This window comes from Triticum dicoccoides, chromosome 6B (genome assembly GCF_002162155.2).
Source record: "Triticum dicoccoides isolate Atlit2015 ecotype Zavitan chromosome 6B, WEW_v2.0, whole genome shotgun sequence".
Classification (NCBI taxonomy): Eukaryota; Viridiplantae; Streptophyta; class Magnoliopsida; order Poales; family Poaceae; genus Triticum; species Triticum dicoccoides.
The window spans coordinates 685,766,806-685,777,385 of record NC_041391.1 but is presented as its reverse complement, the minus strand read 5'-3'; the positions used below and the strand labels follow the sequence as shown (position 1 = coordinate 685,777,385).

Here is a 10,580-nt window from a genome sequence, read left to right as displayed (position 1 = left end):
TCCACCCAGCTTCTCTCGGAACCTTGAACTCATATTTTTTTTACAATCCTAACTAGGATGCCATCAAAATGGGAGAATTAGCCAAAAGAACGGAGCCTAAAGATACCATCAAAATGTTCGTAATTGCCATCCCTCCCAGCGAACGTTCGTTTGCCGGAGAATTAACAGGTGGGAGTACCATTATCTCTACTCCTAATGGAGCAGTTGGTGAATAGTCTCCATGGTTTATTCTCGCTGTTTTTTCTCTCTCCTCCCACCACCCCCTCCCATCCTGGTCCATCGGTTTATTTTTCTCTCCACACTTTTTTACAACCAGGACTTTCCTAACGTATAACAAATCACCGATCTAACTTTCTAAAATTATTCATATCAATCGATTCCTTTTATTGGTTCAATTTGTCTTAGGAAACAAATAACAAATTTTTAAGAAACAAATAATAGATTTGAATCTAACTTTCCTAACTTATCTAAATCAATCGATTTCTCTCATTAGTGAAATTTGGTTTAGGAAACAAATAACAGACACGTCACAAACTTTCCTCCCAATAAATAGTTTCTTAACATTTGGAAACTTTCCTAATCAGACACGTCACAAACGGGCAGGTACTGATATCATGTTACCAAACAATAAAACCCCATTTGCATAGAAATTAGTTCAAAATCCTAACTTTCCTAAATTTCTACCTTTCCTTGATAACATCCAATATTTCCTATGTTTTCCACCTATTGAAGGAAATCACTCCTCCATCAATATTAACATTTTTTTGGAATGAGATCTCCGAGTTATGATTTTTTTGCGATTCTTCCCAATTGTGACCTCTCCTTCCGCTCCGGCTCCTTCTCGCATAATCACCTCCACCACAGCCAGCTAACGCCACCCTAGACCTCTTGCCTCTCCACACCTTCTCCGCCACCTCCTCCTCGTACTCCATTGACAATCCCTCCGCCATGTTTGTCCACGGCGGTGTCGAGGACATGGCACAACAGCGTACCAGTGGTAGAGCAGCGCATAGCAGCAGAAAGAAGCACACAACAGGCGAGGCAAGCGACGATGGTGGAGGGCAGAGATGCGGCCGGCGTGGCTAAGGGGGTGGCCGGCAGAAGATGGCCGCGAACATGTCTACAGCTTGAAATGATTCACTTTCTAGATTTCTGGATTCAAATGTTGCATTGTAACAAATTTGCTTCCTTAAGGCGTGGGATGCTCCTGTGATGACTTGTTTCGCCTCATATATCATTCCAATTCCTGAAAGCGCATCCATGAGATGTTGCACATTATGTGGAGCAGAAGGGACATCTGAGGAGCTCAATCGATTTTACTCTCGCTAAATCCTAGAAGAACTTTTTTTTATTTCAGTGTTCTTCATTGAGTTGTTCGATTGCCAAACGATTTTCATGCTGCTTAGCATTGGTTGAATTTCATACCATAAGTGAATGTGTGTACAACTTCAAAGGATTCCTTCTAGTTTTCTGGTCTAAAATGGGGCAATGTATCAAATCTGCTTCCTTATGGTGTGGGATACTCCAGTGATGACTTACTTCACATCATATATCGTTCAATTCCTGAAAGCACATCTACCAATGCTTCACATTATGTCGAGCAGAAGGGACATCTGAGGAGTTTTGTTCGCTTCTTGGCTTGCTTCATGTTTGCACAACTCTTTCTATTTTTAGTGTTGTTGTTGTTGGAGGATTTGGTTTGATTTTAATGTTTCATGCTGTTTAACACTTGGTTGAATCTGATACCACACACAAACATGTGTGGAGCTTCACATATGAGCAATTTTTGTCGAGATTTCTGGTCTGTCCTTTCGTTTCTTTCTAGGTGTTGTTGCAACTTTGCGTGGAACATCCAAACATTTTAAGAGCAATATGATTTGCCAAACCAAATTATGAATTACAGAAACAATGGATATTTTGAGATTGTTAGTCTGACTAGTTTACAAACTCTAGGCATTGAATCACAGAACTGACACTGCATCTGCTGATGTGATGCTATTCATTTATTTGCTTTGTTGAGTGAAGTATTCACAAGCTTCTTCTGTACACCACTTGCGAAACCAACACTAGTTACAACTCTTTTATGGTCCATTGTACTTCATCGGCTCTGCAGTTCACTATAATCTCACAAGAAGGCCTTTTTTCTTCTCTGCACAGTTAATGACCCAGTTGCTCTTAAGCTCCTCTAAGCAAGTCAGGTGACTGAGACTGATTGGTTGCCTTGATGCTTGAATAACCGAGTAATATTCGAGGGATCAGTATTGAGCATGGTGAGATTGAGACTTTCAAGATTGTCCATCTGTCCTCGATTCCAGTTCTCCACATCCGTTTCAGCATATTTCTGTCTTCTATATTGAGACTCTCATATATCGTTCCAATTCGTGAAAGCGCACCCACGAGATGCTGAACATTATGTGGAGCAGAAGGGACATCTGAGGAGCTCAGTTCGATTTTACTCTCGCTAAATGCTGGAAGAACTTTTTTTATTCCATTGTTCTTCATTGAATTGTTCGATTGCCAAACGATTTTCATGCTAATTTGGCACCATAGGTGAACATGTGCATAACTTCAAAGGATTTCCTTTTAAGTTTCTGGTTTAAAATGCTGCCATGTATCAAATCTGCTTCCTTAAGGCGTGGGATACTCCAATGATGACTTACTTCACATCATATATCATTCCAATTCCTGAAAGCACATCTAGCGATGCTGCACATTATGTCGAGCAGAAGGAACATCTTAGGAGTTTCGTTCGCTTCTTGTCTTGCTTCATGTTTGGACAACCATTTCTATTTTTAGCGTTGTTGTTGGAGGAGGATTTGGTTTGATTTTAACCTTTTCATGCTGTTTAACACTTGGTTGAATCTGATACCACACACAAACATGTTTGGAGCTTCACATATGAGCAATCTTTCTGTCGAGATTTCTGGTCTGGCCTATCGTTTCTTTCTGGGTGTTGTTGCAACTTTGTGTGGAACATCCAAACATTTTAAGAGCAAGGCAAACATGTGTGGAACTTCACATATGAGCAATTTTTCTGTCGAGATATCTCGTCTGGCCTTTCGTTTTCTTTCCCGGTGTTGTTGCAATGTGGAATATCAAAACGGGAAAATTTACGAGCAAGGCAAACATGGGTGGAGCTTCACATATGAGCAAACACATGTGTACAAACCAGTGTTCTAGTCGCATCCACTTTGTCTCTGTCAGCAAGCCGAGATGTCTCGTTCATTTGACGAGGGGAGCTGTATGGTGCTCAATCTATTGCCTAAGCCAGGATATATTGGCATCTGAAAGATCCAGCACATGGTGCATCTCTTATTGTAAAGTTATCCTTCAAAAAAGATTCAGTGCATGATTGAGTGCATGGAGTGATCTGGAGCTATGGACAGCTTCTCCCCTGAAGCTTAAAACCTGTAGTTTCTGTTCAGATTTTGCAGGGTGCTGGAATGTTTGGAAATTCAGTTTCGTACCTGTTTTTGCTTTCTCTCCGCGCTTCGATAGGCAGAGGTCGGTGAATAGAATTGGAAGTGGCTGTGATGTGCTCTCTTTTTGATGAAACGGAACCGGGGTCCAACATTTTTTTTCTGGGGAAAAAAATAGTCACATTTCGTTTTGCAGGTTATTTTGTTGGTTCATAATAAGCAAAACCATCCCTTGCCAAAAGAAAAAAAAAACCTAGCTTGCAGCTCGACAGACGGGTTGGTACAGAAGGGGACAGAACAAGGGGAAGAGATAAGATGTTTGTCCAGGACCAGGAATATCACACAATTGGGTAACTCTACGAGGCTGAAGATGTAGATGTTCCTGCAACCCACCTTGTTATACATCTTGTCCATTTGTTGTCCATCCGGCGGCCCATAATCAACTGGTGCATCCGGTGCACCCATTGATGCGTTGCACATGATACACTCTTCTCGGCACTCCCTTCCCTTCTGTATGCCAAAGGATTTTTCTTCTTCTGCTCTGATGATAGTATATTATTGTGTTTCTTTATTAATTTTTATTGGACCATTTGGAATGAACCCCGTCGCAAGAGTGCTCCTCCAACCGTCTCAACAACATCAAACTCGAAGCAAAACTTTGGGTTGCCACTGGTGCCAACAAACAAGGGAATATAATACCGGGATAGTGATGATCTTTTTGTAACAAGTGGCATATGTCCTCATGTGCATCGTGCAAACCATCTATTCCCTTAATCGGATGAGGCAAATCTTATGCCTCCGTTTTGAACAAAAAACAGTACTCCCTCTATTCATTCAATCTAAAAAAATGTCTTATATTAATGAGCAGAGGTAGCATATTATTACTTCCCACAAAAAAAAAGTATTATTACTACATTTTTTCCGGCGATGTTCCTTTTTTAGGGTTTTTTCCAGCGACATTCTGATCTCCTCGTTTGCAGCGTGTACCTATGTTGAGAAAAAAAAATCAAGCGAGCTTGCACCCAAACATAATTAGGCATGCCGAACACAATTGCCCCCACACAGGGAATCAGGCCCCAAGCAGAATCACGGGCCTGTGAAACACAAGTACCCTCACGGGTAATCAGGCCTGCGAGCTTGTACCCAACAACTGGCTAATGAAGCACATCCCCCAAAAAAAGGCTAATGAACCACAGCGCTATGGTTTGGTTTAGTACCACCTCGCGAGCCGAACAAGGGAGGTTGGGAGAGCATGAGTATATAATTAGCACCAGGGCAACATTACAACATACTTACCTGGACGGGGTCGACGGCCGATTAAGAAGGGTCGTGGCCTAGATTAATGGCTCACACTGCACCTGGTGAGCGCGTTGACCTACCATCTCCTCAAGTGGGAGAGTGGACATCGTAATTTGTGGTAGAGGGGGTACGCGTTCGCGCGGCCCTACCAATCTATAAAATTTAAAATTTGGCTTTTATTCACTTGCATTGCGTTGCATATACAAAACTAAAATTTTGCATCTTGCTGCTCAGTGTTACAAATAACAATAAATTTGCAAAGTGCAAACATCCTCTGAATTGTGATGACGTCTTCAAAATAATGCTGGAGACTTGTTTTTCTCAGGCCCTGCCCTCCGCTTCTGCACATTTTTTAGTACTGTACCAAATTTAGTGCGTACAGTTTGACTGCTAGTTTGAACTAACTAGATAAAGGAATACTAACGAATGCACCAATTGTGCACATAGTTCGACCTTGTCGCTGTAAGAGATACATCGTGGGAATTGAATTTCATACGCTCACTCACATGTGCAGAGTGTTTACCTCCAAGAACAAGGCATTGGAATTTTCAACACTCATCATGCAATTATAGCCTGAATAATTCAGAAGCTGAAAGGAAACAGCTTGCATGGTGAGACTGGATGTTTGTTGGCATCAAATATTTCTACAGCTTGCATGGTTGAGCAAGAAATTGGTTATTCCTAAATTTGCGATTACAGATCGATACAATTGATTCACATATACCGAAACTTGAGGCTCAAACTCAACGCTTGAGAATAAGTTTGCATCTGCATCCAAACTGAATTGTTGTGTAACCATTCAGTCTATCATGGAGACATAACTTTAGGTTAGTATATCATTTTTTTACACCAACGAGTTCCCTGCGTATATTTGAGAATGGCTAATATGACATGGTCATCTCTGTTTCACAGGCTAAGCTAAATCCAGATCAGGGGCACCTGTTTCCAGGAAGAGAATACTATAACAAATACGAGTAAGTCCTGGCCAAGGATAACAAATAGATCGGAGAGCATACATAGCTACTTAATTATGCACGAAGAAACTTTAGAAGATTCTATATAATTCAATCAAAGAATCTGATCATAAAGTGACAATTTATCATATCCCAACAAACACACAACAATTACATAATATTGATCCAGATCATGTGAGATGCTACTTTTTGAGCTTGCGTTGGTTTTTCCCTTGAAGAGGAAAGAGTGATGCGGCAAAATAAAGATAAGTATTTCCCACAGTTAGAGAACCAAGATATCAATCCAGTAGAAGGTACAGGCAAGTCTCCAATCTATGCACCCACACAAACAATCAAACAGTTGCACCCAACGCGATAAAGGGGTTGTGAAACCCTTCATGATCAATTGCAAGGATGAGATCTGGTAGGGATAGATATAAACGATTTCTAAAACGTAAAACAAAATAAAAACAAATAAGTTGTAGCAATGTATTTTTGGGGTTTTTTGGTTTATATATCTGAAAAATATATGATGGAAAATAGACCCGGGGGCCATAGGTTTCACTAGAGGCTTCTCTCTTGAAAGAAAATTACACAGTGGGTGAACAAATTAATGTCGAGCAATTGATACAAAAGCGCAAAGTTATGACGATATCCAAGGCAATGATTATGAATATAGGCATCACGTCCGTGTTAAGTAGATCGATTCCTGCCTGCATCTACTACTATTACTCCACACATCAACCGCTATCCAACATGCATCTAGAGTATAAAGTTCATAAGAACAGAGTAACACCTTAAGTAAGATGACATAATGTAGAGGGATAAACTTAAGCAATATGATGAAAACCCCATATTTTTATTCTTGATGGCAACAATACAATACGTGCCTCGCTACCCCTACTATGTCACTGTGTGAGGACACCGCAAGATTGAACCCAAAACTAAGCACCTCTCCCATTGCAAGAAGTACCAATTTAGTTGGTCAAACCAAACAGATAATTCGAAGAGAAATACGAAGATATAAAATCATGCATATAAAAATTCAGATGAGATTCAAATAATATTCATAAATAATCTGATCATAAATCTACAATTCATCGGATCTCGACAAACACACCGCAAAAAAGTATTACATCGGATAGAACTCCAAGAACATCGAGGAGAACATTGTGTTGAAAATCAAAGAGAGAGAAAAATCCATCTCGCTACTAGCTATGGACCCGTAGGTCTGTGGTAAACTACTCACGCATCATCAGAGGGGCGATAGTGTTGATGTAGATGCCCTCCGTGATCGAATCCCCCTCCGGCAGATTGCCGGAAAAGGCCCCAAGATGGGATCTCACAGGAACAGAGACTTGCGACTGTGGAAAAGTATTTTGGTGGACGCTTATGTTGGTTCGGGAATATTTGGGAATTTATAGGCCAAAGATTAGGGTTAGAGGACCTCCAAGGGGCGCGCCCCTATGGCTTGTCATTGTTGGGGAACGTAGCAGAAATTCAAAATTTTCCTACGAGTCACCAAGATCTATCTATGGAGAGACTAGCAACAAGGGGAAGGAGAGTGCATCTACATACCCTTGTAGATCGCTAAGCGGAAGCATTCAAGAGAACGGGGTTGAAGGAGTCATACTCGTCGTGATTCAAATCACTGGAGATCCTAGTGCCGAACGGACGGCACCTCCGCGTTCAATACACATACAGCCCGGTGACGTCTCCCATGCCTTGATCCAGCAAGGAGAGAGGAAAAGGTTGAGGAAGACTCCATCCAGCAGCAGCACAACAGCGTGGTGGTGGTGGAGGAGCGTGGCAATCCTGCAGGGCTTCGCCAAGCACCGCGGGAGAGGAGAAGGGAGAGAGGTAGGGCTGCGCCAGGGAAAGGTCAAAACTCCTCTATTGGCAGCCCCAAAACCCTCAAGTATATATAGGGGGAGAGGGAGGGCTGCGCCCCCACCTAGGGTTCCACCCCTAGGGGCGGCGGCCAGCCCAAACCCATCTAGGGTGCGGCCAAGGGGGGGAAGAGGGGAAACTTGCCCCCCAAGTTAGGTGGGTGCACCCCCTCCCCCAAACCCTAGGCGCCTTGGGCCCTTGTGGGGGGCGCACCAGCCCACCTGGGGATGGTCCCCTCCCACACTTGGCCCATGCAGCCCTCCGGGGATGGTGGCCCCACTTGGTGGACCCCCGGGACCCTCCCGGTGGTCCCGGTACGTTACCGATAAAACCCAAAACTTTTCCGGTGACCAAAACAGGACTTCCCATATATAAATCTTTACCTCCAGACCATTCCGGAACTCCTCGTGACGTCCGGGATCTCATCCGGGACTCCGAACAACATTAGGTAACCACATACTAACTTCCTTTATAACCCTAGGGTCATCGAACCTTAAGTGTGTAGACCCTACGGGTTCGGGAACCATGCACACATGACCGAGACGTTCTCCGGTCAACAACCAACAGCGGGATCTAGATACCCATTTTGTCTCCCACATGTTCCACGATGATCTCATTGGATGAACCACGATGTCAAGGACTCAATCGATCCCGTATACAATTCCCTTTGTCTAGCGGTATAGTACTTGCCCGAGATTCGATCGTCGGTATACGATACCTTGTTCAATCTCGTTACCGGCAAGTCTCTTTACTCGTCCCGTAACACATCATCCCGTGATCAACCCCTTGGTCACATTGTGCATTATCATGATGTCCTACCGAGTGGGCCTAGAGATACCTCTTCGTTTACACGGAGTGACAAATCCAATCTCGATTCGTGCTAACCCGACAGACACTTTCGGAGATACCTGTAGTGCACCTTTATAGCCACCCAGTTACGTTATGACGTTTGTTACACCCAAAGCATTCCTACGGTATCCGGGAGTTGCACAATCTCATGGTCTAAGGAAATGATACTTGACATTAGAAAAGCTTTAGCATATGAACTACGATCTTTGTGCTAGGCTTAGGATTGGGTCTTGTCCATCACATCATTCTCCTAATGATGTGATCCCGTTATCAACGACATCCAATGTCCATGGTCAGGAAACCGTAACCATCTATTGATCAACGAGCTAGTTAATTAGAGGCTTACTAGGGACATGGTGTTGTCTATGTATCCACACATGTATCTGAGTTTCCTATCAATACAATTATAGCATGGATAATAAACGATTATCATGAACAAGGAAATATAATAATAGCTAATTTATTATTGCCTCTAGGGCATATTTCCAACAGTCTCCCACTTGCACTAGAGTCAATAATCTAGTTCACATCGCCATGTGATTAACACTCACACGTCACATCGCCATGTGACCAACATCCAAAGAGTTTACTAGTGTCATTAAACTAGTTCACATCATCATGTGATTAAGACTCAATGAGTTCTGGGGTTTGATCATGTTTTGCTTGTAAGAGAGGTTTTAGTCAATGGGTCTGCAACATTCAGATCCGTATGTAGTTCGCAAATCTCTAGGTCATATTGTAAATGCTGCTTCCACGCTCCACTTGGAGCTATTCCAAATGGTTGCTCCACTATACGTATCCGGTTTGCTACTCAGAGTCATTCGGATAGGTGTTAAAGCTTGCATCAACGTAACCCTTTACGCCGAACTCTTTATCACCTCCATAATCGAGAAACATGTCCTTATTTACTCCAAGGACAATTTTGACCGCTGTCCAATGATCCATTCCCGAATCATTCTTGTACCCCTTGACTGACTCATGGCAAGGCACACTTCCGGTGCGGTACACAGCATAGCATACTATAGAGCCTACGTCTGAAGCATAGGGGACGACCTTCGTCCTTTCTCTCTCTTATGCCGGGGTCGAGCTTTAACTCTTAACTTCATACCTTACAACTCAGGAAAGAACTCCTTCTTTGACTAATCCATCTTGAACACCTTCAAGATCATGTCAAGGTATGTGCTCATTTGAAAGTACCATTAAGCGTTTTTGATCTATCCTCATAGATCTTGATGCTCAATGTTCAAGTAGCTTAATCCAGGTTTTCTATTGAAAAACACTTTTCAAATAACCCTATATGCTTTCCAGAAATTCTACATCATTTCTGATCAACAATATGTCAACAACATATACTCATCAAAAATTCTATAGTGCTCCCACTCACTTCTTTGGAAGTACAAGTTTCTCATAAACTTTGTATAAACCCAAAATCTTTGATCATCTCATCAAAGCGTACATTCCAACTCCGAGATGCTTACTCCAGTCCTTAGAAGGATCGCTCGAGCCAGCATACCTTTTAGCATCCTTAGGATCGACAAAAACTTTCTGATTATATCACATACAACCTTTCCTTACAAAAACTGGTAAGGAAACTCATTTTTGACATCCATCTGCCAGTTTTCATAAATACAGCTAATGCTAGCATGATTCCGACGGACTTTAAGCATTGCTACGGATGAGAAAATCTCATCGTTGTTAACTCCTTGAACTTGTGAAAAACTCTTTGCCACAAGTCGAGCCTCATAGATGGTGACATTACCATCCACGTTCGTCTTCTTCTTAAAGATCCATTTATCTCAATGGCTTGCCTGATCATCGGGCAAGTCCACCAAAGTCCATGCTTTGTTCTGATACATGGATCCTATCTCGGATTTCATGGCTTCTAACCATTTGTTGGAATTCGGGCCCACCATCGCTTCTCCATAGCTGGTAGGTTCATTGTTGTCTAGCAACATGACCTTCAAGACAGGATTACTGTACCACTCTGAAGCAGTACGCATCCTTGTCACCCTACGAGGTACGGTAGTGCCTTGATCCGAAGTTTCATGATCACTATCATAAGCTTCTACTTCAATTGGTGTAGGTGCCACAGGAACAACTTCCAGTGCCCTGCTACACACTAGTTATAGTGATGGTTCAATAACCATATCAAGTCTCCACCATCCTCCCA

The 10,580-nt window shown here is 42.6% G+C and overlaps 1 non-coding gene across 1 annotated transcript; it reads left to right on the top strand.

Annotated features, from left to right (window-relative positions):
- Positions 1-4,707: 4,707 nt before the first annotated feature.
- Positions 4,708-4,868, top strand: LOC119326860. The gene has a single exon (XR_005158225.1). It is a non-coding gene; the product is annotated as a U1 spliceosomal RNA (small nuclear RNA).
- The last annotated feature ends 5,712 nt before the right edge of the window (positions 4,869-10,580 follow it).